At 38.4% G+C, this 27,581-nt stretch overlaps 1 protein-coding gene and 1 long non-coding RNA gene across 4 annotated transcripts in view; both read right to left on the reverse strand.

The window, feature by feature from the left end:
* The window catches only part of cadm2a (cell adhesion molecule 2a), a 221,754-nt gene that overhangs the window by 112,169 nt on the left and 82,004 nt on the right, over nt 1-27,581 (reverse strand). The gene's annotated exons all lie outside the window — the stretch shown is intronic.
* Nucleotides 16,033-27,581, reverse strand: part of LOC146509896 (uncharacterized) — a 14,683-nt gene continuing 3,134 nt past the window's right edge. The window contains exons 1-2 of the long non-coding RNA XR_014876507.1: nt 22,665-27,581; nt 16,033-21,294 (exon numbers count right to left, since the gene is read on the reverse strand). The exon at nt 22,665-27,581 is cut by the window's right edge and continues 3,134 nt beyond it. This is a non-coding gene — a long non-coding RNA (uncharacterized LOC146509896). The remainder of the gene's footprint in view (nt 21,295-22,664) is intronic.

Below are 27,581 nucleotides of genomic sequence, written 5' to 3' on the forward strand. Positions count from 1 at the left end.
CCCCCTGTCTAAATCACGGATAAACAGTATCCCACAGTTGTGTATGTTTTTAAACCCACTTTGCACAGAGAGGCCTTTTTTGAAAAATGTATTGATAGCAATGTTGAATAATTATTACACAGGAAAAAAAACAACTACATGTAAAAAAAAATCACACCGTGACGCCTCTGCCTTTGTAAATAGAGGGACAGTAACTGCCTGTGTATATGTAAGCGTGTAAAACCTGAAGATAGAGACAAAATACTATTAATCTGACTTGCTGCCATTCTGCAATTCCTCTCCTGTAAACAATACCGTGGTGCACAGCGTGACGTGAAAAAAGGCATATACCTTTAACGTTGCGTGACGAACTCTGTATTCCTCGTCCACACATAAACTCAAAAACTGAGTTTTAAAAAATCTCCGTTTTCGGTGATTTTGAAAACGCCGTTTACGTGTGGAGGAAACAACTGCGTTTTCAAAATCACCCGTGTAGGTGTGGACGTAGCGTAAAAGAGTTAGTAGTTTATTTTCTTACTACCTGCAGATTACTTGTATTTGTTTAATTGCTTACTAAATGTTTGAGGTGTGAAATACACCGCAATGGAGCAAAATATGGGTGTGTGTGGTTGGAGGATGTGTTTGTGCGTGCGTGTGCGCGCGCGAGGGGGGGGGGGGGGGGGCGAATATTTTTCTTGTAAAACAAAGGGGGGCCCAGCAAAAAAAGTTTGGGAACCACTGGTCTAACTACTTGTTGTAATGAAATGGACAGTTTGATTTTTTTTATTATAGAGTTTATGTTTTTAAATAAAAATACACAGTGCTAAAGTAAAGGAAAGAAAATCCTGCTAAGCTGCATAGCTTGATCTGTCCAAGGTTCGGCCTCAACAGGCTCAACGGGCAGTGCCAAACAATAATACTAAAGTATGTTGCTTAAATTAGGTTTTCAATTTTATATCACAACTTTCAGTAAAAAATATTCAGGCTTTAGAAAATAAGTACATAATATTATGACTCCAATGGAGGAGAAATGAAGATTAAATAACAAAAGATATGAAACTTTTAGAGAGAAATTGTAGAAGTGGCAGCAGAGGATTTGATATTGATGTTGTGAATACACTGGTGGTGTTTTCAAATTACTGAAAATACAGTATTGTGAATGATTGACCCTAATATCTTATACAATCACAATACAACTCTATAAGAAATGACATATTATGTCTGAATACAGAAGGTGATAGAGCTGGTATTACATATAAATGTCCCTATGGTTAACAGCAAGTTTCGATTTAAAGAGAATAAGAACTTCTGCATCGCAAATCCAATAGCTTTATATTATATCCAACAAGAAAATATAATTTTGGCCTTTAGTTTTATTCCAGAGGGCCGAATATAGAAAAAAGAAAATAGTATCACCAGAAAACTGTCAGGCAAAAATGGTTTTAACAAGTAGAGGACAAAGGATACAAGGTGATGTGGAACCAAGTCACACAACAGGCTTGTGCTAGAGTACAGGAAATTGTTTGCTTACCTGATGATGAAACAACATCGGTTAGTAACAGTCAGTCCAGCAGGAGGAGGAAATGAAAGACAAAATGACAAAAAACAAAAAGAGTTCAGTATAGATGACTGTTTTCCGAAACCATGTCAAGCACAACACAATTCAGCACTTTGCAAAACTAAAAGACCATTGCAACAAGAAAATAAAGCATCCACTAAGTCATTCATTTCCGCTAATGCTATTCTTAAGGTGGGCAATACTATAAGTTTCTCTGCTGCTACTTACTAAGCTGGAAAAAATAAAAAAATAAATTATATATATATGTATATATAATTTATTTTTTTTATTTTTTCCACACATATATATATGCATGTATATATATATACATACATATATATATATATATATATATATATATATATATATATACACACATATACATACACATATACACACACACACACACATATATATATATATATATATATATATAATATATATATATATATATAATATATATATATATATATATACATACACATATACACATATATATATATATATATATATATACACACACATATATATATATATATATATATATATTATATATATATGTGTGTGTGTGTGTGTGTGTGTATATGTGTATGTATATGTATATATATATATATATATATATATATATATATATATATATCAGGTTTCTTTGTATATTCGTGTGTGTGCATCTATGATTTTTTGGCATTTCAACAAATTTATAACAAGGATGATAACTCATATATATGTATATACTTGAGCTCTGTTAGGAAGCTGGCTTGCAAGAGGTAATGGTGTGTATGTGTATAAGAGCCTGTAAAAAATAAGTACATCCACTATAGAATTTCTGCCTCGCTCATTAACTGAAGTTCACGGCTGAAGGCGAAGAGAGACACACATCGCAATTCCCAAGGCATCAAAAGGGGGAAGCTTCAATGCTGGAAAACCAAACTGCATTGACAGCCCAGCCTTGATTGGTTGCTTTAACCGACTGGAGTGTGTCATATGCTGGCAACAGCTGTTGTGTTTAAGTCCATTAGTTTTTGGGGAATAATACATCTTAAATGAATTATGTTGTGTAAATGACTCGCTGATCTCCCCCGGATTCAAGAGGAGAGGGATGATAATCCACTCCGCCTCCCCCTTTCTTTGCGCTCTCTCCCTTTGTTTACACTAAGCTGTGCCCCCAGAGGAAGGATAAGAGGGTTTAGTGAGGGTTGCTGAGTGTGATGTCACATACACACGCACAGGCACCGTGCACGTGTGAACACATGCATGTATAGACACTCACTGAGGAGAAAGAATGATTATAAATAGTATAATTAAACAGTAAATGAAACAAATAATGTTTATGGAAATCTGGTTCTGTAGGCAGTTTCGCTACAGGTGAAGTCAATTAACAAACAAATCTTTATGTTTACACATCCTAAAAATTGCTACAACAAAATGATTCTCTATAAATTGTGTTGATTATCTAGGACTGCTATTGACTACAGTCTTGGCAGTGCACCTCAACTCTATTTCCTCTGGAGAGAAATAGTTCCATTTAACAGATAATGCCATTTCCTTGTGTCACGCGGGACTATTGAAAAGCTGCAGTCACAACCAGTTTTGTGATTGGATCACATTGTTCCTCATTTCAGCAAGATCGCATTGCGTGACTTTTAAACCAGCATTATCCAGTGCAAGTATGGTCAGGCGGTATGTTTGTGTGTTATGAAAAGAGTTTCTGTTTTGAGAGCAGTGTATGCACCTGGCAGGTTCAGCTGGTTAATATAACAGTTGTCATAACAGGAGAGAGGACCAACTATCTATCTCCAAGCCTGAACTAATGAAATGGAGCTGAACAGTACTTCTAAGACATCAAAAGTTAGCCAAGACCAATGGGTGCAGAGATTTTGAGTGGAAAGTTTCCTAATAGTGTCTCTATTGCCATATGCCTCCCTTTGTCTTTTCCTCAGTTGGGAAGAAGAACTTGCACTGGGGACCCTCTTCAGGGTGAACCGCAGGGGCAGAGACGTGACTAAAGCACTCTGCTGAAGCATGACTTTGAACCTGAGGCATGTTTAATAGCTGTCAAAACTTGTAAATCAACACTCAACATCAAAAGCAGTCTCCTGCACCATGTGTTTCTTGACCCCAGACTACTGTCACGTGGCAAAAGCAAGAAAAAAATAAGATTTGATTTCTTTGATCTATCTGATCTATCCATCCGTCTGCCCCTTTGTCTATCCATCTGTATTCTATTATGAAAATGCGGTTTACATTGGTAAACCTTCTTCTGTATTCTCAGGCTGACTTACAAATAAAATAATGAACAAGCACGTACAAAAGCATGTTAGATTACTATCAATATACTTGTCATTATCAATAATATCACATCTCCACTGGGAACTTTGGCTGATTTTTTGTTTTGAGTGGCTACATTCAGCAGTTCTATTATGATAAGATTGTTATAAAACAAAATTGGAAATAGAACTACCAAATTCTAACCAGTGAGCACAAATATAACCACCAGTGACATCCATCTTGTCTCCCCTGTGCTGCAGAACTGATCTAATTAGTGCTGCTAAATACAGGTCGACATTTGCCAGACTCAGGTAGAAAAAGGTACAGAATAAATTAGAATGGAGGTAAGATATTTGCTAAACTACTGTACAAATCCACTTTTTCTGGTATAATTATGGGGCTGAAAGATGAAACACAAAAGCTCCATATAGCAGATTTGACAATTAAAAACAGACAACCACTTGTCTACTTTATTTTTGCTTCCTGTGCAGTTGCCAGAGAAAAGTTAAAACTGTTATATTGGTCTGAAACTGTGGTGCTGCCTGCAGCTCATTAATTTAGGAATGTGTTGGTACTTACGTTTTGAAATGGGATACTAAAACTAAGTGAAAATATGGCATTCATTAAATAATGATTCCCATATTGATGTTCTGAAACATCTGTTGTGTTTGCTTATCAGGCCTAGTGGAAGTTTGGTATTGAGTGTAATCAATAGCTTTCTAATTAGAAATCAACCAGGGGACAGCTGTTAGTCACTTAAAAGCGAAATACAATATAACTACCAGATGCTTTAGTGTTCGTGTTTGTGTGATCATCTGTGGGAACATTGTAGACAATGCAATTTTTCTATTTTGTTTGTTGTGTTGTTTTGCATTTCCAGAAGTAATTCTGCAAATGTCTGAGCTAGAGGTAAAACTTATCAGCTGTCATAAACAAGCTGCACGTTCTAGAGGCAACACCGTTTTTGAAGTTTTACTGTTTAGAAAGAGAGAAAATAAAATTGCATTAACTTCCCAGCAAGCTGTTTATCTTTTTATTTGTACGGACTGTCACTATGGTTAGAAAAGTCAATACCCACTGGGAATAGGTCTGACTTAGTACCCGCAGTGCAAACCAAGCTCGTATTATGGTTCTACAGGGACCAAATCCGTAACAAAAGGCCAAAGATCCACTACTCCCTAAGCTCCTAGACCACCCCCCAAACCCCAATTCTCCCCCCAGAGGAAGGGAGAATTATCGGTTTGTCCTTCTGTCTGTCTGTCACAGTTTCCAAAACAGTGGCTAAAGAGCTACATGTGACTCACGAGCCACAGGTTAGGATAAAGGTTAACCGTAACCCTGTTATTACATATCCCAAATGTATTAATTAATGCTCTCCCAATTTCATCCATCATCCACCTGTCTGTCCTGTTGTTTGGTAGGAGGATCTAAAATGGCTCTTCTAAAGTTAAAGGTTGCCAACGCCTGCCCTAAACCATAACACTACCACCACCATGTTTGACTATTGCTATGATGATCTTTTTATGAAATGCTGCCTCAGTATAATACCAGATTTGGCAGGACACAAACCTCCCAAAATGTTTGATTCTTGGCTCTTCTGTCCACAGAATATTTTCCCAAAAGACAAGTCAAGATGTTTTTTGGCACATGTGAGATAAACATTTGTGTTCTTTTTAGTCGGCAGTGGTTTTCACCTTGGAACTCTCACATAGATGCCATGTTTGCCCAGCATCTTTCTTATTGTTGAATCATGAATGCTGACCTTAACTGAGGTGAGGCCTGTAGTTCTTTGGATGTTGTACTGAGTAATTTTGGCCAACCATTCCTCTGAAGGTTCACTACTGTTTCAAGTTTTTTCCATTTGAGGATAATGGCTCTCACTGTGGTTCACTGGAGCCCCATAGCCTTAGAAATAACGTTGTAATCCTTTCCAAGCCGACTGACGTCGATGGCTTTTTTCTCAGTTGTTGTTTAAGATCGTAGCATGATCTATTGATTTTTGGCCTACTTCACTTTTACAGACAGGTTCTATTTAAGTGATTTCTTGATTCAACAAGTCTGGCAGCAATCAGACCCACATACAGCTAGTGAAACTGATACCAGCTTTCCAACAAAATTGTGGTTAATCACAGTTAATTCATGATTTAATGGTTGTTGGTGTGGGTCAAATTGTGGACTTATTTCAGAATAAGGTTCCTCAATTGAAAATTGTGAAGAATTTAAATATAAATTCACGTGAATGTGCCGAATGAACAAAAAAACAAACACTGAAATCCAATAATATTCAGGCCATCAGGTGACACTGCATTAAAAACAGACAGGATTCTGTCATGGAAATCACAGCATGAGTTCAGGAGCACGCTGTCTGTGAACACAGTTCACACACACCGTGTGTGGCATCTACAAGTCCAAGTTAAAGGTCTGTCATGTAAACAAGTAGCCATATGTGAACACGATCTAGAAACAGCACCATCTTTTCTCGGCCAAAGCTCATTTAAAACAGACTGAAGTGAAGTGGAAAACTTTGCTGTGAAGTAGATCACTTTTTTTTCTTCTGCTACATTTTCAAGGTTTAAAAATTTGATATGTTTTCTATGCTCTACTGAATGAATAAATACGGGTTTATGAGATTTGCAAATGATTGCATTCTGTTTTATTTACATTTTGCGTAGCGTCCTGAGTTTTTGGGGTTTGGGATTGTAAATAAATAATGAGATTATTCATTGTCTGCACAATGCACAATGTGTTTTCAGAAAATCTAAAAAAAAATGGTTTTAGCTTCACAACAAGTTCACATGCATTCAGCAGTATTGACAGCATATACAATGGGGCAAAAAAGTATTTAGTCAGCCACCGATTGTGCAAGTTCCCCCACTTAAAATGATGACAGAGGTCAGTAATTTGCACCAGAGGTACACTTCAACTGTGAGAGACAGAATGTGAAAAAAAAATCCATGAATTCACATGGTAGGATTTGTAAAGAATTTATTCGTAAATCAGGGTGGAAAATAAGTATTTGGTCACCTCAAACAAGGAAAATCCCTGGCTCTCACAGACCTGTAACGTCTTCTGTAAGAAGCTTTTCTGTCCCCCACTCGTTACCTGTATGAATGGCACCTGTTTGACCTCATCATCTGTATAAAAGACACCTGTCCACAGCCTCAACCAGTCAGACTCCAAACTCCGCCATGGCCAAGACCAAAGAGCTTTCGAAGGACACCAGGAAAGAATTGTAGACCTGCAACAGACTGGGAAGAGTGAATCTACAATAGGCAAGCAGCTTGGTGTGAAAAAATCAACTGTGGGAGCAATCATCAGAAAATGGAAGACATACAAGACCACTGATAATCTCCCTCGATCTGGGGCTCCACGCAAGATCTCATCCCGTGGGGTCAAAATGATCATGAGAACGGTGAGCAAAGATCCCAGAACCACACGGGGGGACCTGATGAATGACCTGCAGAGAGCTGGGACCAAAGTAACAAAGGTCACCATCAGTAACACACTACAACGGCAGGGAATCAAATCCCGCAGTGCCAGACGTGTTCCGCTGCTGAAGCCAGTGCATGTCCAGGCCCGTCTGAAGTTTGCCAGAGAGCACATGGATGATACAGCAGAGGATTGGAGAATGTCATGTGTCAGATGAAACCAAAGTAGAACTTTTTGGTATAAACTCAACTCGTCATGTTTGGAGGAAGAAGAATACTGAGTTGCATCCCAAGAACACCATACCTACTGTGAAGCATGGGGGTGGAAACATCATGCTATGCGGCTGTTTTTCTGCCAAGGGGACAGGATGACTGATCCGTGTTAAGGACAGAATGAATGGGGCCAAGTATTGTGAGATTTTGAGCCAAAACCTCCTTCCATCAGTGAGAACTTTGAAGATGAAACGAGGCTGGGTCTTCCAACATGACAATGATCCAAAACACACCGCCCGGGCAACAAAGGAGTGGCTCCGTAAGAAGCATTTGAAAGTCCTGGAGTGGCCTAGCCAGTCTCCAGACCTCAACCCCATAGAAAATCTGTGGCGGGAGTTGAAAGTCCGTGTTGCTCGGCGACAGCCCCAAAACATCACTGCTCTTGAGAAGATCTGCATGGAGGAATGGGCCAAAATACCAGCTACTGTGTGTGCAAACCAGGTAAAGACCTATAGTAAACGTTTGACCTCTGTTATTGCCAACAAAGGTTATGTTACAAAGTATTGAGTTGTATTTTTGTTATTGACCAAATACTTATTTTCCACCCTGATTTACGAATAAATTCTTTACAAATCCTACCATGTGAATTCATGGATTTTTTTTTTCACATTCTGTCTCTCACAGTTGAAGTGTACCTCTGGTGCAAATTACTGACCTCTGTCATCATTTAAGTGGGGGAACTTGCACAATCGGTGGCTGACTAAATACTTTTTTTGCCCCACTGTATATATATATATTTCAGAACCTCGGTTTTGCAATACCATGAGTTCTATACATGCATCTTAGACACTAAGACCCTGTCATGAAATATTGCATCTACTCTGCAATGTAGATCACCTGCCCTGATCTCTGACCTGTTAGAAGTCTGTTAATCATTTTTCTGAGAAATACTAAAAATAAATAAACAGATAATTTAACCATGCTGTATTGCCCATTACACCTCACACATTGCTCACTTTACCTTGTTGAACAAACCCCTTTCTAATCTGCTAGTTCTTGAATTGTTAGATTGTTTTGACTATTTAAAGTCAAAGTTTCTTTATTTGTCTCCTTTGGGTGAAATTTGCCCTGGACAGAGGGGTTAACTGTATGCCTCTGGCAACCGGTCAACTGCAGTTTCCATTTTAGTGCCTGTCTAAACTTCACCTTTGACCTTTTGATGTAAAAACACTGCAAAATTTATCATTTTTAACCAATCTGATATTTGTGTGGAATATTGTAAGTAGCATATGAATTCTTCTTCTGGTATGGCCACAGAATATTTAAGTCACGATAAATTAGTGAGATCTGGGGTCAGAGTTCATATTTGAGTCACACCATGGATGTGCATAGAAAACAATTCCTATGACAAAGGTAGATTAGGCTAGGTTAGGCTCATGCAAACATCTGGTATGAAATAAACATGAAGGGGTTGAGTCTTGAACTGTTGTGATAATTAACGTTTCTCTCTTTTTTCTTGTATCTATTCTGTCTGCACTTTGAGTTTTGACTGACAACTTAAAATATCTAAAACACAGAGTGAAGCGACTTTTTCATACAAATGCCAATCGAAATAATTGAGGCATTTGATTTAAGGTTTGTTATAGGTGGTAGTTTCCTTTGTGATTCCAAGCTGAAAAGTAGTAATTAGTGTCTGCGGTGCAGTCGTGATGCACAGAAAGGGGTTGACAAAATTACATATTCAGACACAGCAGGAAACCCCAACAGTTACTTTTTTCCATTTTCTTTAAGTAACAAATATATTTTTGACTTTGTGTGCACGAAGTGGGTATATTTTTTTATATATACTTGCATCTGTATACCAGAAGTCTGTTACCTTGTAATTATTTAGAATTTCTACTGGTTTTGAAAAGAATAAATATGAATATAACTCTGAAGCATAGCTTGAGAATTATTTGTTTGTCCTTGGCCTTGGTGCAGTTCCATAGTTCATCCCTTCTCTTAAATAAGTAACTTCAGCCTCTCTTCCTTCCACTTCTGCTTAGCTGCCTCCACATACAGACATACATACATACATACATACATACATACATACAGGTATTTGGATACAAAGGGGGTAGAGCAACTTTATTCACAGCCTTAATTTTAGGGGGATTCCTTCTCAGTGGCATCATAGAGAGCCGTGGGTAGAGCAGGATACCAGTTATAATGGCTTGCTTTAATTTCATGCATGAGATGAATGTTTCCAATATTCCTATACCAGTGAACAGAAAACACACACACCTTGATTCTTTTGAGGGTTTAAATGTGTTATCATATTGGCTACCAGAAGCTTTATGTGAGGTATTGACAGTGTGAAAGAGGACCTGTATTAATGCTTTAAAACTGCTTTTACTCATGGTTCTTATCATAAGATGCAAAAACTAATATAAGGCATTTATAGATTCGATACTAACAGCCTTCAGGATGAATATCATGGAAAACATTAATTTGTGGAATAAAGATAATTTATAACACTAACATTTGTGCATTTATGAAATTATACACCTAAATGGTATTGTGGGTAATTACATCTAGCATAAGAGTCCATTACCAGCTGGGATGGGGTCCAATACTACATCTAAGAAAAGTAAAGACAAATGAAGGATAATGAAAAGAAGCCAAGGATGGACCAGCATAACTTGCGACCAGGAGAAGAGCTATGTCTGCTGTTAGGAACCTGTTTGATGTTTATAAAATAGGTTTATATTTTGTTTTCATGCTGCTTCTTTTCCAGACTTTTACTGTGTACAGGGATCAGACAGATCAGACGCAGAGACAGGGAACCATGTGAGGTAAGGTGTTAGTCAACCCCGATGGTTGTTTTTCCTGATGACAGAATGCTAGCAACAAAAAGTGGCCTTACATCTATCAGAAAATTATAACAGGGGCAGATAAGGCCTGACTTCATGTGGCTAATATTTAATTTCTGTTAATGGAGCTACATTATTTAGCTAGATAAGATTATTTAATGTTTAGGTTTGAAGGAGGTTTTATCTCATTTATTAATGATGACTTTACTATATTTTCCAGACTGAAGAATGAGCTATTCTAAAACAAAGACCAACTTATGCAGAAATAACAGAATCTCTTAATATACAATGAAACTGCCAGATGTTTAAAACATATTGATGCTCTTGGCACTTGGCAAGAGTAGAAAAAAAAACTTTTGGAGATCCAATATCAACAAACATATTCAATAAAGCAAAAATCCACAAATACACCAGCAAGCAAGCAGCCCATGTCATGAATAGCAACCCTCCCTTTTACACGTGTGCAAACACTCACAAAGAGAATTATGTTATTTTCTCCTGCAAGTGCAGCCTTGCAGGCATGTGTTAGTGGTGATGTGACAACGGAGATAGTGTAGTGTGATATTTGGTGTGAGGCTGTGTGCAGCTTATGGAGAGTGACTGAGCAGGAGCTTAATGAAGGAACAAGGAGGAGGCCATACGTGTCTAAGGCAAAAGAAAAGTCACCATGACCTGCAGTTACTTTGTTTTATGCACAGTTTATGTATGAATTCTTCAATCTGAGCAACCAAAAGAAACAGAAAGGAAGAGCAACCCTGACTACAGTCCATTATCAGCTTCTACTACCATCCCATCATATTTGTCTTTCAGAACCATTTCTTCCAACTGAATTCTCTGTGGTGATGCGCTTTCACCCATATCTTCACTGCTTCACCCTAGCCATGGTGCTTTTTCCTCTCCATTTTCTGCATCCACAACCCCCTGGCCCTCCTACCCCCCCCTACCTCAGACAAGACAAGCATCTCAGTGCCTCTTCTGTTCAATATTTCACCACTATGGGGAGGATGTTTTATTTACTGTGACTGGAAAACCTGCAGCGACTCCTTCACCACAGTGACGCACTGCACAATACAGTAGCTGGAGCGTGCGGGTCAAAGAGTTACACCTGGAATATCTAAAGTAAGAAAAGACACCCATTTCATGATGTCAGGAACACTGTGTTCAGTGTTTGTGCAACAGCAGTCAAACAGAGGTCAGAGCAAAACAACATCCGAATTAGCTCAACAGGAACGAGTGTTTACATGGAAACGTGAAGCATGTGACAGATAGAGGAATGTGTGAGCTTAGAAACACAACAACAGAAATATCCGACATTGCCATAGATATGGTGTGTGGAGGAATATCAGCTTCTTCCATGCACACATATGGCGCTCCAGTGCTGCTAAGAATTATCTGTGGTTAGGGTGAGACACCTGCAAACATCTGCAAATTATGGCAGCACTAAGACTAAAAGACCACCTTTTTGACAGAAAAATAACATAGGTTTATTGCATGTATTAATTACTATAGTTATACAGTAGCTGCACAATTAATGACCAATTAAAAAGCCATCAACGTGTCATATTTTAAGCCCATAGAGAGTGACATTTAGAAAAGTTAGATTTAGAAGGCTGTAAAACACTGGAGCATAAACCTTTTGCAGCAAACTTTTTTTGAAAAGGTAAAGAAAGCAGATTGGGAAAAGAACAGATAGAGAATCCATTTTTATGATCTTCTATATAAGTGACCTTTCATTCAGACAGCTAATAATGATTTTGCTGCTTTCAGACTATGCGAGTGTTAAATCCCTAAGTTAAGTGTCTGTAATCCAAATGTCTAAATCCTTTCACTCGGATTTCCTGATGGGTTTTTATTAATAGGACTGACAGACACACACTCACGTATGCACACACATTCACACCTGGTTTTCTAATGAGTTTTGTGATGGTAAAAGTTTGATGATGTGAAATCTGATCAAAACTTTAATACGCTGAGACAAACAAACACTATATGTATTATATAGAAAGAAAAACCCGTGGTTTTTAATTTTACAAGGGCTAAAAAGTTCATTTTAATTAATCACTCAAAAGCCTGGAATCAGTTTTCTTTGTATTTGAAAGAGAAAGTAAATTAAAGAGAATCTACGCAAAGTTTATACTGTTGCTGCAGAAGAAAAACTTTACTGAATTTGTGTAATTACGTAATGTCCTCGCTGTGATCAATACATGAAGTATTGAACACAGGATCACAACAGTTACACAGCAAAAATCTGCATCAGCAAAATATTAATATGTGGATGAACAACCTCTAGCGAGAAAATGCATGGTACTAAACATTACCCCTACAGTATATTCTTGCTGAAAATAATAGTTTCATACCTGTTCACAAAACCCTTTTACCTCTCCTTCAACTACGAGGTGCACTGGGAAATTACTAAAAATCAAAACTTCATCAGGAGTCAATCAGGGCAAGGCAGGCTCAGATCAGAGCACGGAAGGTCATCAGGCCCGCGTGGGGGGAAATCCATCAATCATTTAGTCTTTAAAACTTAACAAGAAAATGCTTTTCATGGTCACATCTGGGTATCAAGGCCTCTGTGCTCTTCCTCTTCCCAGACACACTCCGCCAGCTAATTACAGAGCCTATTGAGCTAAACAAGAGGGAAGAACAAAACCTGTCTCGTCTGGCGAAATACATTTATATCCACTGACGCTCAAAACACCAACGATGCTATGTGGGCTGGAACCACACAGCAAGGTTAGCTCTTCAGATCAGTGCTGATTAGAAAAGTTTGCAACATGCAAAGCACTTCAGAGGGACCGAAGAAGTTTCCTGGATTTGCTTGAGTGTGAATAAGTGATCTATTAATCAAGAAATAGACACTTGGTAGTTTAACGAAGTATGTTTGCTCTTGTTTTAATGTTAATAATGTTTGCTCATTATTATGATCTTGAGGTTGGCTGTGGGTGGGGTGTAAACCGAGTGAATACATAGCAGAGGTGTTTTGTTACTATAATACCGAACTGACAGTTAATTTTGATACAGTAGGTCTAGGTGGATTTTCATTACACTAGCCAAATGTACTTGACTAGCTGATGTTCCCACGGTTATGTCGTTAAATATTATGATATTTAGTAGCAGCCTTCAGTTAAAGGCCCTTCCTTTTTTCCTTGTTTGTAGATAAATAGCGGTCATGACCACATGTGGGACTGAAGATAATTATTATATACAAATCAGAATGTGATCAGTTGTTAAAGAGTCTTTCTTCGCAAACGACTTCTTTTATGGAGCTGATAAACAGTGAGGCCAGCACCAATATGCAACTAGGCTGCTAATGAGATCAAAATGGAGAGCTGCTTCAACAGGCTATGTGTGATATCATTTCAAAGCACTAGCCACATGTCACAAATTAGCTAGTGACATGCCTCAAATTAGCCTTTGTTCTGCGTTGAACCACGCTGACTCTGAGTAATTGGGAGACTATGATGCAGGACGAGGGAAGCGTTGAGTGTGAGGCTAGTACTGTGTGTCTGAGACAGAGACAGAGGGAACGAATTCATTCTTGGTCTAAATCACCATCGGGAAAAAAAATCATTCTAAGTTACACAGAGAAAAAAAAAATGTGTAAAAGTGCATGTTAAAAACAAATTTGGAGGGGGGGGCGCAAAGACACTGCGTTACTCACATATGAAGAATGCTAATAGTTCTTCCAGCACATTAATAAGCAATACGAGACAGAAATGGACAGATGGCAAAGCATGGAGATATGGGCAATTATTTAGCATGGATAACAGCCAATGTAAATACAGTGAAGGGTGCATCAGCATGTGATATTCTACGTGCAGCTACGACAATAGAATTTATAATGGAATTTTAAAATGCAAAAGAAAGAAATGCAGAGACGACACAGTCTTCAGAACTTACACTTGTCAGTGCCTGAGTTTACCAGAAATTCACAGCATCTTTTTTCTTCATTGTTACCTTTTGTTACCTTTGTCATTATCTTCTCTCACTGTTATTCACTGTTGTATTTCTACCTCAATCAACACACTGGGAAACAAAGAGCTAACCTTGCTCTGTCACGTAAAAGCCAGTTCTGTTTATGTAAAACATCTGAGGTCTGAAACAATAATGAGACATGAATGCTCTTGTATCGGCGGTAAGAGAGAGATGCGAAATGACTGTCCTTCCTGAAACTCTGCAATCGCCCTTATCAAACAAGACAAATGTGAAAACCTGCAAGTATAAACTGGTATAACCTGTTTCGCTCGGACCATCCACTGGAAGAAAAGCTGGGAGCAATCTGGACCTTACACCACCAGGTGGACAACAACAAAAAGGGATTTAATGACAGGAAACACAGCCACCTCAAACAAGCTCTGGGATCCTGCTGCTAGCCTGACTGCATTTTTAGAAGAACAACAACACCCAAACGAACAGCAGACCAACTGGAAAATGGATCACAACATGAGACATGACTATTTTGTCATCCTGTATAGCCAGGAAGAAACATTAGAGCACTTCCATCCATGATTCAGGACTGAAATAAATAAATAAATAAATAAACAAAGGTAGGCTGCTTTATCCAGTATTTCACATCAGGTGCTATATATAGCCGGTTTTAAAAGTCTCAAATCCCGACATAAACTCCAAGAGCTTTTAGTAAAGAAAAGGAAAAGACACAAACATAAGTGTGCCTCCTGAATACAACATATTCATAAAGTTTTTAAGTAAATAATGGTGCTTTAAAGAATAATGTGCTGGGAAACCATTGACATTGCTTGAACTGAATGTGCAGGCACTTTGTTCTGAGTCAGTGTGTATACAGGGATAATTCTGCTGTGAAGGTAATCAGGGAAATATCACCCAAATAAGTTCTCCTTCTACTGGAGATTCGTTCTCTCTAGCAAACACTGAAACCGTCATTTGATGGATATTGTAAAATGCAAAATGCAACAGGTAAAATCTGAAGGCGAGAGAATTTTAGATTTAAAAAAAATCAATGTAAACCGGGCATATTTACAGTAAATGCAGTGAAACAACCTCAAAAACATGCAGGATCAAAAATCTAATCGAGGTGAAAACTTAAACATAAACAGTCTGTTTGACCTAAAAGTTAACTACTCTATATATGTTTTTGTAACTACTTTCACTTCCAGTAGCTGGTTTGTTCTAGTGTTAGATAACTTGAACCATGCTACCGCAGGAGAAAAAGACTTTGCAACTAAATGCAAACTCATTTATTCAGGACTAAATTTCACTGCTGCAACAGAGGTGGACTGATCTGGTGGGTCGCTGGCTTTGAGAGGAGTTTGAGCAGAGCTGCAGGCAGGAGAGCTCTGCTGTGAGAAGGTTGATGGGGGCACAAAACCCCTAATGCACTTCCTTTTAAATATGAAGCTGCACATTAAGCTTTCATAGGATTCTCACTGCTCCTCTTATCTGAAAAACTAGTGAGCCAAGCTGCACGCAGACCCAGAGGAAAGTCAAACACAGATACACATACACAACAAATAAGAATATTTCATTCTGTTTTTCTTATTGTGCAAGTTAAAAACACCATGAACTTACAGGAATTGTATATACATATTCTTTAAAGTTTAAACAGCTGGAAGTAGGAGGCTTGATTGTTGAGTTTATGTTGAAATGCAGTTAATGTAGCCCAAACCTTTAAAACTTAGAATCTGTTGAAAATTATCATAAAGCTTATTAAGGTTTTGGGGCCTAATATGTCTTTTTGTTTTTACAAATAGTAACGTCTTTTTGTAGCCACACCAGTCTGCAAAAGTTACATTCAGCCAAGGTCTTTAACAAACTATCCATTAAAAAGTCTGACAGTTTCTTTCTTTCTTTATTTTTTAGCTTTTGCCATCAGTCTTGCTTTCAGGGTAGGTGTCACCACTTTTTCCAAATAGTGGATACCTCATTTTGGAATAAGGCTCTTCTTCCAGACCTTCTGCGAATTGAGGTCGTTCAAGAGAATCAAATATTAAAAGCACTGAGAGGTATTGCATTTTTTTTCCACATTCCACATTCCATTTGTTTACTGCGACTGAAATAACATAGTGGCAGCATTCATTTCTTTTCAGTGGGCGTTTTTCAGGGTCAGAGGTTCAGTCAGCTGAGTCTTCAGAATTCATAACTGCTTCACTAGCAGGGCAAAGAAACCCTGGAGATTTTGAAGTATTGATTTGGAGACCAGCTAAGAGAGCAAGGAGATAGACACACACACAAGGTTTCGGTCTACTACTGATATCAATATTTTTTAAGGAGGAATGGCACGGAATTGGATTTCTGATATATCCACCAACAGAATCTGTTACTGCCTAAAAAGAGAGGATGTCTTATTTCTTATAAATAATCAAATTGCTCCTTTGAGTTAAGTCGGTTCCAACTGCTTCCTGATGAAGAACACATTAAGTACTTCACCTTCAAACACTCAAATGGTAAAACTAGTTTTAATTTACCTGCAAAAAGCAGCACTGAATATCAAGCAAAAACCGCATAGAGATAGTTTTCAAAGGTGCCAGATCAGATTGGGTTGTTTAGAAAATTATAGCATTTGAAATAAATGAAATGACCACATTTTACAATCTTTTTTTGCGTGAGTGATAAGAGGTAAAAAGTAATATAGTGCTCAAGCAAATAAAAGTAAACTTTAAAGTCAGGAAAAAATGAACAAAAGTAAGTCCATAAAAGACATGCAAATGATATGAATGGCAATTTAAAGCAAAAGCAACTTCTACGTGGAGACACATGAGAGAATAAAGAAGATGGAGAAGAAACAAATGTGGAAAATAGTCAAATAGTCTAAGTGGGACCTATCATAGAAGCTGGTTGAGCTGTTTAACTGCTAAGGAAAGGTGACTCTTATAGAATATATTGGGACATCGTTTAGGAAAGGAAAGGCAAAGTCGAAATCTTAGACAGTAAACAGCTTTGTATAAATAAGTACCATTTGTATGTTTGGTCAAAGAAGTGGTTTTCAGAACACACTCTAAACATAACGAAGACGGACAATGAAGTACGCAAAGAAACGTGAAGTGGAAAGAGTGAAAAAAGGAGGGGAAAAGAGAAGAGAGAAGTGCCCACTCTAGGAAGTACTGCACAGCATATGAAGTGTTTTAATTTGCTTTTTTAAAACAGTTTGGAAGTGTATTGCATTGCAAGAATGGGGTACAGGAGCTGCATGTGCACACTGGTGTCTAAGTGTGTGTCTGTGTGTGTGTTTGTGTGTGCCTGTGCGAGCATGTTTGTACAGAAAGGTTAGCAAAAGAGTGCGCATTCTCAGAGCAGACATCGTCCAAGAGTGAGCTAATCCTGTAAGTCCAGACACGGAGATTGTGGCACGAATACACTGCCACTGCTGCAGAGAGATCTGCCAGCACACCCCACGTCTCTCACTGCTTCTCACTGAGTCTCTGCACTCCTGTTTTATTCATGCTCCTTCTGGAAAGGAGAAACATAAGATTACGTGTCTGTGTGTGCAGATGTGTGTATATTCTCGAGCTTATGTACACATAGTGTCTGTGTGTGTGTTCACCCTTACGGGCTTTATTGGAAAAAAGAAAAAGAAAGAAAGAAAATCTGTGTGCATCACCAGAGGAGGGCATCCTGCTTTTGAAAATTTACTGACTAATCAATGGTCAAACGCTCTGAAGGAGAAGAAAAAATGTATTCAGGAAAAGGTTTACCTTTCGGTAACCAACTAACAACGAGCATCCCACATATGCCGCTCGTGCATTTTCACATAGCAAGTCATCAAATTGCATTTGTTTGGGTACTTGTTTAAAAGCAACTCAGCATGCCAGGTTTTATGTCTTACAGCACCATGCATGCTTTCCCATGGTGCTGGTTGATTGCTGTAGTGTTAACCAGTGCTCCTCATCAGTTTGAAGGAGAAAAACAGAAAGGCCAAGGAGAAATGGACAAATCGACGTGAGGCCAGAGAGGCAGAAAGACCGGGAAAGAAAAAGAAATGAACAAAGACAGGGAAAGACGTGGAGAAAGAACAGAGGAAGTAAGGGGGGAGAGGCAGGGAGAGAATGAGCAAGCAAGTGGGGAAGGGAGAAAGAGGTCCCTACTGAGCAGTGGCTGTTGAGTGAATTTATTTGAGCTGTGGCCTCTCAAGTGAATCCCCTGAATGGGAGTAAATAGACAGCAGGCACTACAAGGCGGCCTTGCCTCACATCAGCTGGTGAATGTAAGAGAGGAGGATGGCAACAATACAATGGATCTAACAGGTTCAGAGGCAGTTGAGACTTGACAACACAAAACAATATGGCAGCGCAAAAGATAGAAAACACGACACATTTTGTTACGACTAAAGCAGCACAAACACATAAAGGGGCACACAAGCTGATCTTTACAAAGCACATTTACAGCAGGAATAAGTGTAGATATTCAACAAGGAAATTTCAATCTGCTTTTAAATATCCTCTCATATCTGATTTCATTTGACAGTAGCATTTGTGGGGTTTACTGGGTGTATTTACAAGCACTGCAATGGCTCTGGTTTTATTTTCATTATAATATTATGATGGGTTTTTTTTGTTTTTGACTTTTTTACAAAGGTTGCAGAACAATACTTTTCCCCCATTATAAAGACAAATAAAAATGGGAAAAAAAATAGACTAGTTTAAGCTGATGTCGAAATGTCCTTGAGGCTACAGAATGGTATCAGTGCTTTGACGTGCCTTTCCAGACTACATGAAACTGCTGCACTAATGGTAAAGCAATATTTCATCTTAAATAAAGACCATAGTTCAGGAATAATCATCTACTGTGGCTATTGAGTTTCAATCACTTAAGACCAACTGAACTTAATGTATAAAATGTAGTGGCAACCACTGATATTCTCTACAGTAATAACCATGAGAGTTGAATAGCTAACCAAAGCTAGGCAGGATACATATAATGGAATAAAAAGATTCTTCCCTCAATGAGTCAGAGGCACTGCAGCCCCGTCAGTATCTAAAAAAAGCCTTTCTTAATGCAGAGTACAAGATCAACTTTAAACTTGGAAGGATGGAAGAACTATCTGCAGTTGGAACAGCTGCTTACTGGTTAATATCAAGATTTTATTGCTATTGATATAGGGAAAAAATACTGAATCTTTTATTGTATTTACAAATCACAGGAATCATATTTAAAAGTGTAAGCAGATGTATGGTATTTTCCATCCTTCCTTTCCAATGAGCTACCGTCACTGATGACACACTTCCTAATTTAAAGTGTGAATCTATTGAAACAAGGTGCCAGCAGCAAAAGCGACATTACAGTGCAATAGGATTGACATCGCATTATACACAGTGACGCAGCATAAGTCAAATGTAAGCAGAAAATTAACCTAGGTAGTGTTTTCCCTGGACAATCTAAGTTTAAAATAAGTGCAGAACACATTTTAGTTTAACAATAACTAAAATAACCTTGTACTTCTTCAGCTGCGGCAAATATTGAAACTGAAAATGATTCTACCTGGGATGTTGCATTGTGGGTTCTTAACCAGCTGATTGAACCAGCTCTTCCTGTCATATGGAGTGCAGCTATTGAGTACTCCAGCCATGTTTGTTCGAGTCATTTATTTACATTTGGTAGCACATCACCAGCTGCTAGTATCGCCTTCTTCATAGCCTGCTTGTCCTAGATGGTCTGTTGTGTCTCAAGTGGTAAACAAGTGTGTTGTTGCCACCTTTAGCGGGAACAATCTGCTTGCATATTTTGCAAGTACTGTAGATACTAAATTGTTATTGGAGGCTGATATGCGGCTCTTGCTCTCAGACATGCCTGGGCTGAAATTGTTGCTGCTCACTAGGGAATGTAAATGCATGGCGCTGGTATAGCAATTACACTGCAATATGAACATTTTATATCACTATTATTGCAGGTGACATGACATGGCACACGCCTATGAGTATCACCATTTTGGGTTTCAGAAGTAGAGAAATTTAAAAACGACCTTGTCATAGCAATTTCTTCTCTTTTTCTCTTTGGCCAGTTGCTTAAAAAAACTTGCATTTGTATCACAAAAAACCAGCTAAAACTTTCAAACAGGAATTAAGTGGATTTACTGACCCCATATTAAGAGAAATATTGCAGCTTTTAAAACTTTATAAAGTTCTCTTCTGTTGATCTCTTCACTTCTCTTCTTCGTAGAGGGCTAGCAGATAGACAGTGATAACAACTTCAAGCTTGGCTCAGAATTCCTTTTGGGATGAAAACCAATCAGTACCATTTAGTATTTTAAGTCACTCTGTGCTGATTTTCAAACTCCAGCGGAATAAATTGGAACACAAGGCTGTCTCAGGTGGAGGTAGGCTTTGGGAAATGTTTGGGAGAAATTAAATACCTACACAATTTGCAGTTAATGGGATTAAATGTGTAAATCCGTGGCCACTGAAGGAAAGTAACACATCCCACAGAAGATGTACAGAATAGGTGTTAATCAGTGCACATCCTCCCAGAATGATTTTTCACCCTCAGTAAACATGAACCAATCATTCTGAGGAAAATGAAATGGAAATATATCAAATCTAAGGTTTATTTATTTAAATACTTAATCTTTAAGGAAAATATGCTCGGGCTCGGTATAAACAGAATGTATACCAATCAAGTAAATTTCATTACTATTTCTGTTAAATTTAACATTTTACACTGCACTTATGTACTCAAATTACACAGACAATTTATATATAATTAAATTAGTTAGTCAGCAGTTAGTACAGAACATTCTTTGGATTTTAGTAACTGAAGATCTAAAGACCTTGGAAAGAAAAGCGACTAAACTTCTTTAAGTTTCTTGAAGATGTTTTGCATGTGAGAAGCTTCTTCAGTTCTCAGACCAAATGTTGGACAGTCCCAGGTATTTAAACCCTAGTGGGAGTTGCCCCTTTAGAGGGTCGTTGACGCACCATTGATCTTGAGCTTCATCACATGAGACAAGGTGTGAAAAAGGGAGTGGGTCATTATCAGCAGAGGTTTTGGGTGAAACCATTGTGAGACCTTGACTATTGTGTGACTGTAACGTCTTCTGTAAGAAGCTTTTCTGTCCCCCACTCGTTACCTGTATGAATGGCACCTGTTTGACCTCATCATCTGTATAAAAGACACCTGTCCACAGCCTCAACCAGTCAGACTCCAAACTCCGCCATGGCCAAGACCAAAGAGCTTTCGAAGGACACCAGGAAAAGAATTGTAGACCTGCAACAGACTGGGAAGAGTGAATCTACAATAGGGCAAGCAGCTTGGTGTGAAAAAATCAACTGTGGGAGCAATCATCAGAAAATGGAAGACATACAAGACCACTGATAATCTCCCTCGATCTGGGGCTCCACGCAAGATCTCATCCCGTGGGGTCAAAATGATCATGAGAACGGTGAGCAAAGATCCCAGAACCACACGGGGGGACCTGGTGAATGACCTGCAGAGAGCTGGGACCAAAGTAACAAAGGTCACCATCAGTAACACACTACAACGGCAGGGAATCAAATCCCGCAGTGCCAGACGTGTTCCGCTGCTGAAGCCAGTGCATGTCCAGGCCCGTCTGAAGTTTTGCCAGAGAGCACATGGTTGATACAGCAGAGGATTGGGAGAATGTCATGTGGTCAGATGAAACCAAAGTAGAACTTTTTGGTATAAACTCAACTCGTCGTGTTTGGAGGAAGAAGAATACTGAGTTGCATCCCAAGAACACCATACCTACTGTGAAGCATGGGGGTGGAAACATCATGCTATGTGGCTGTTTTTCTGCCAAGGGGACAGGACGACTGATCCGTGTTAAGGACAGAATGAATGGGGCCAAGTATCGTGAGATTTTGAGCCAAAACCTCCTTCCATCAGTGAGAACTTTGAAGATGAAACGAGGCTGGGTCTTCCAACATGACAATGATCCAAAACACACCGCCTGGGCAACAAAGGAGTGGCTCCGTAAGAAGCATTTGAAAGTCCTGGAGTGGCCTAGCCAGTCTCCAGACCTCAACCCCATAGAAAATCTGTGGCGGGAGTTGAAAGTCCGTGTTGCTCGGCGACAGCCCCAAAACATCACTGCTCTTGAGAAGATCTGCATGGAGGAATGGGCCAAAATACCAGCTACTGTGTGTGCAAACCTGGTAAAGACCTATAGTAAACGTTTGACCTCTGTTATTGCCAACAAAGGTTATGTTACAAAGTATTGAGTTGTATTTTTGTTATTGACCAAATACTTATTTTCCACCCTGATTTACGAATAAATTCTTTACAAATCCTACCATGTGAATTCATGGATTTTTTTTTCACATTCTGTCTCTCACAGTTGAAGTGTACCTCTGGTGCAAATTACTGACCTCTGTCATCATTTTAAGTGGGGGAACTTGCACAATCGGTGGCTGACTAAATACTTTTTTGCCCCACTGTATTAAGATCAACTGATGCAATATATGAGTGGGTGTTAAAAACTGGATTGTAAGTGGCAGACGGTGTTGTAAAGCACCCCTTCTGTTCAAAGATGGCAGTTCACAGTGGACATAGATGGCTTCTTTCACTTCTCTTTCAAACAGTCTGTCTTCTCTGTCAAAAATGTGAACACATCCTCAAAAGAGTGACCTTTGACCTTGAGTCTTGTCCTGTCGAGGTGGCTCTTCTACGTTGTGCCACAGTATACCCTACGTTGTTTAGATTGTGTTTGGGAGTTTTGTCCTTGGGATGAGCCAGTTTTTGTCTGAGTGTGTTGGCTGGGTCTGAAGTAGGCAACAAAGAAAAACGAAATAAATAAAAAAAAGCTGTGGAAAATGCTCATGTAAACACAGCTGGACAGGTTCAGGCTCCCGAGAAGCCTCTCCTGCATTTAACCTTTCATTGAAGAGCAAATAAACATTTTTACGCCTGAGTATTTATTTCTGTTTCATCTGGTGGTATTTTTTCACTGTTACCATGTTTTGCTTTTTAATCCTCTATCTCTCTATCCCTTTCTAGCCTTTAGCTGCTTTTCTGTCTTTCTCTTCTCTCCATAAAAAAACAAACTACTCTGTACAAGGTGGCTGTCCATGGCACTGAGACTAAGTGACTGGCACTGACAAGAGACAGCTCTTCTCTCTTTCTTTGTGTTTGTATGTGCTTGCAAGGCTGCGACTGCATTAAAGAAGACCGTGTGCAAGTGCTACTGGCCTTATTCTTAACGTCTGTTCTCTCTGTCTCTGTTTCTGACTCCTTTTATCTATATATCTGTCTAGTAACACTCAAACATCCCACCCTCCAAAACTAATAGAAAAAATACCAAAGCTGGGATAGTGGATTATGAGGAGGACTCATCATCATTCGTTCACTCTTCATACCTGTCCAAAAAAATAAAACAAAAATGTTGACACAGAAATATTGGTTTGTTAATTAGTATGTCATTCTTAAATCTATGTATGTGTTTCTTTACTTTTCTGTTTGTGTCTGTGTGTTTGTGTACAATTTCTTCCAACTGATGACCGCTGAGTGACACCATGTTGATGATGGAAAAGAAAAAAAAATCCAATGAATATGTTATCTGTCAGGAAATAGAGCATGTAAGTCTGACTATGTGTGTGTGTTTGTGTTTGTGTGCGTGCGCAAATGTGTGTGTATGTCTGGTCTGGTCTTGCGTCAGCTGGCATGGACAAGCATGACATTCGTATTTTCACATTTATCTGATTTCTGAGCAGTCATTCTTTCTAGTTGCCAGTTCAGCAAAATAGTAATACAGAAGCAATTCACAGCTTTCTTTTTGGACACACACAATTTTGGTCTATGTGTAAGAGAAAAAAAAAGAGAGACATAATAACTATATGTGTACGTGTTTGGTATTTTCGTCCTTTAGGGCAATGTCTACTCTGCCCTGGTGGACAGCTCCTCGTGTAGCCATCTCATCCATCTTTGTCAGAGTCGCTGTCTCAGGCTGTTTTACAGTCCGACACTCACACAAGACTCTGCTCATGTACCTGATCTCCAGACACACAGACAAACATGCACAGAGGCATAGTACAGCTATTTTTACTAATGCAGCAGACATGCTATGTGAACAGCTCTCCTGACCTCGGTGTAGCTCTCCCAGTGTGCGAGCATCTACATGCTGTAGCATGTTGATCCTAAAGCTCTCCTACTTATCGCTCCCATTGTAATCTCATAACTACCGTGTAATTTTTAAACTGATTTTTGACTTTTTTCATAGCTATGTAAAAAATCCATATATATAGTCCTCATTTAGTCATCCTGGGCTTCCACAGATATGTACCGTTAGTCCTAAATCAATTTGGGAAAAAGCCTCTGGATACAAGCTTCTGTTTTTGCTGTATGACACAGGTGCTTTACTGATGAGACTTGAGAGAGAAAGTGAGGACGAATAAGAGAGTGAACACTGACATGTAATATTTGTTGGATAAAGACTAGTGTGGGACTCTTAAGGGTTGAATAAAGAAATTGAATAAAGAATAAAAAGTGTCAGTGGATTAAAGCCCAGCACCCAGAGATTAGCCTACACTTAACGGTCACATGGCTTTACAGGAATAGTGGGCAATTCCTTAGAGGGAATAATAAGCCAACGTGGAAAAAATAATCCGTGATGTTTCTTTTGTTTTTCTCTCATTAAAAGCAGCATTAAAAAACAAACAAGCATGAAAATATTTCTGAAACACATTAAATATTCTAAATGCAAGACCAGTGAAGCTCATCTGTTTAGACATGTGATTCTGAAAGAGAATAATGTCATGCTAGCCGAGCTATGAGGTGAGTGACAACTCTCATTTTTCTTCCACTCTGTTCTCACCATATTCTTCAATTAGATAGTGGGGCAGTTATGTCTCTTGTGTATATCTTTAATCAGATTTTACAATTTTGCGATTGCAAAGAAGTATCCACACATAAATTCATTTCCCTCACAGAATACAGAATATTGCCAGATTGACTTTTTCTTTGCATAGATGGAAGATCTGTCTTGCTCAAAAACCTAATGACTGCTCCACCAGACAGGCTGCCTCAGTTTTTATTATGGACAGCTTAGTCTGTCATTTTGTAATGCTGGCCATTTATTTCTGTGGAAAAAAAAAAAAATATCCAGCAAGGGATTTCAGTTTTGCTAATTATCTAGGATTTTCCTCTATGTGCTGAATTTTTTTCAAACTGCATCCTTAACCACCCCTGACAACTGCTGTCATTTTTTCTTCACTTGCCCTCCTCTTCAGATTGCATTTAATATATATATATATATATATATATATATATATATATGTGAACAGCCCAAAACTTTTGCATTATTTATTACATAAAACTCAGAACTAGGCATCAGTTATGTTACATGTTTGTGCAGTTATATATGTTCTTGGTTTGTTATATATAATAATAATAATAATATATGGATTGCATTTATATAGCACTTTTCAGGGCCCTCAAAGAGCCGGGGCTCGAACCGGCAACCTTCCGGTCACAAGACGAACTGGCATCTCTTTGAGCCACGATCGCCCCGCATATATATATGTATATACCTCCTGCGACCCTGAAAAGGATAATCGGAAGCAAATGGGTGAATGGATATACATACCTTTTTTTTTAGTCACGAGTTTGAGCTCTTATTTATTTTCCAGGCAATGATTAAAATAAGCAACAATAGACTGTCATTCAAGAAATCGAGGTAGATTTTCTGAAGAAATTTTACTCAAAGCACAATAAACTTTGAAGGTTTCAACTGTTTTCATTTACACAATAACAGCTTTTATAATATAGTTTGATCATTTGTGTAAACACACCTTCCGTATATTGGCTATACACCAGTATAAGCAGTATCTAAGAGTATTCAAATTTCCTTATTGCATCTTTCTGAAGTGGCTGCTTAAACGTAGCTTAACGCTACCCCTGCCAGTGATGAAATACTCCAGCAACCAGTGTTTTCACATCTGAGAACATGCAAAAGTAATAAAAATCCAACTTACTGACCTTTCTTTTGAAATTAATTTTTATAAAATATTCTGGTCTTCAATGATTACCGATTGAAGCTGAAAACAACACTTTGGTGAGACAAGTGTTAGTTGAGTATTTGCTTTAGCTGCCAGGTTATTTACCATCGCTAAATTTTTTGTCACGGTTTGAATTTTGTCCCAGTTTTTTTAGTAATTCTACAACACAAACAGAATACACATTTGTAATCTATTACAAACGTCTGTCTACAGAATACAAGGGAATTTATTGTTCATCCACCACCACCTGCTTGGTGGTGAGAATCCTACCAGGAAAAGGTGTGACATCATCCCACAGTGTACCATGACATATTCTTAGTAGTATCATGCAAATGCATGTGATAGACCTGCCGTTTGTGCTTCAAATAAGAGGGGAAAAAAGTGCTTCTGTCAGACAAATTGCAAAAAAAAATTCTATGATAGAGGTGTTGCTTTTTTTTTTGTCATTGACTATAGGTTAAGGGAGGAAAGTCCAACAAGTTAACAATACATAACAATTCCTCAGACTCTCTTTCTCTGCCACCAGAGATTTACACAGAAGCAAAACATTTAGCTAGCACCAATGCACTTATTCTGTTAGTGCCACAGACTAAGCATCATGGTTGGTGGATAGTGCTACATTAATCAAGTGCAATCAAGTGCCTCTCTGTTCCAATGTCATCTACTTTGCATGAACCATTTTAAGAAAAATATTCTTTAATTTTGAATTTGATGCTGGCACAGTTGCTGGAATTTTGAGAGAGAAATGTTCCCATTCCAGTCTGATAAAGGAGATTTCTTTTCTTTTTATTTTATTTCATGGTGCTCCAAATGTTCTCAAGCGGTAAAAGTCGGGAACACAGGCAGGCCAGTTCAGTAGGACTTTTTTTTGAATATGAAGCTATGTTGTTGTAATATCTACTGTAAAACCTTATATACCTTTCAGCACCGATTGGTGCCTTTCCAAATGTGCAAGCTGTTAATTTAATAGGCACTAATACACCCCCATACCATCAGATGGTTCCTGGCTTCTTTACTTCAGAGGACACACAATCCATATTTTCCAAAAATAATTTGACAATTCAATTTGTTTGACCACGTTGTCTCAGTCCACACCAAAAAAGCTTTGTCTCATTTTATACCTTGTCTCTTGTGAAATTGTATCTTGAGATTTCTCCATGCACTGAGTTTTCTTTCTCAATTTTCTGTACTGTAGAAGATGAGCTGTTCAAAGTCTTCACATTCAGTCTTTACGCTGAGGAACATTAGTCTAAAATTGTATTTGTAGACACAGTTTTTCGCAGATTTGTTGAACATTTCTTATTTCTGAGAAACTACTTACAATGTTCTTTTTTTCATATCCAATCATGTCACTCACCTG

This window comes from Neolamprologus multifasciatus, chromosome 10 (assembly GCF_963576455.1).
Source record: "Neolamprologus multifasciatus chromosome 10, fNeoMul1.2, whole genome shotgun sequence".
NCBI classification, from domain to species: domain Eukaryota; kingdom Metazoa; phylum Chordata; class Actinopteri; order Cichliformes; family Cichlidae; genus Neolamprologus; species Neolamprologus multifasciatus.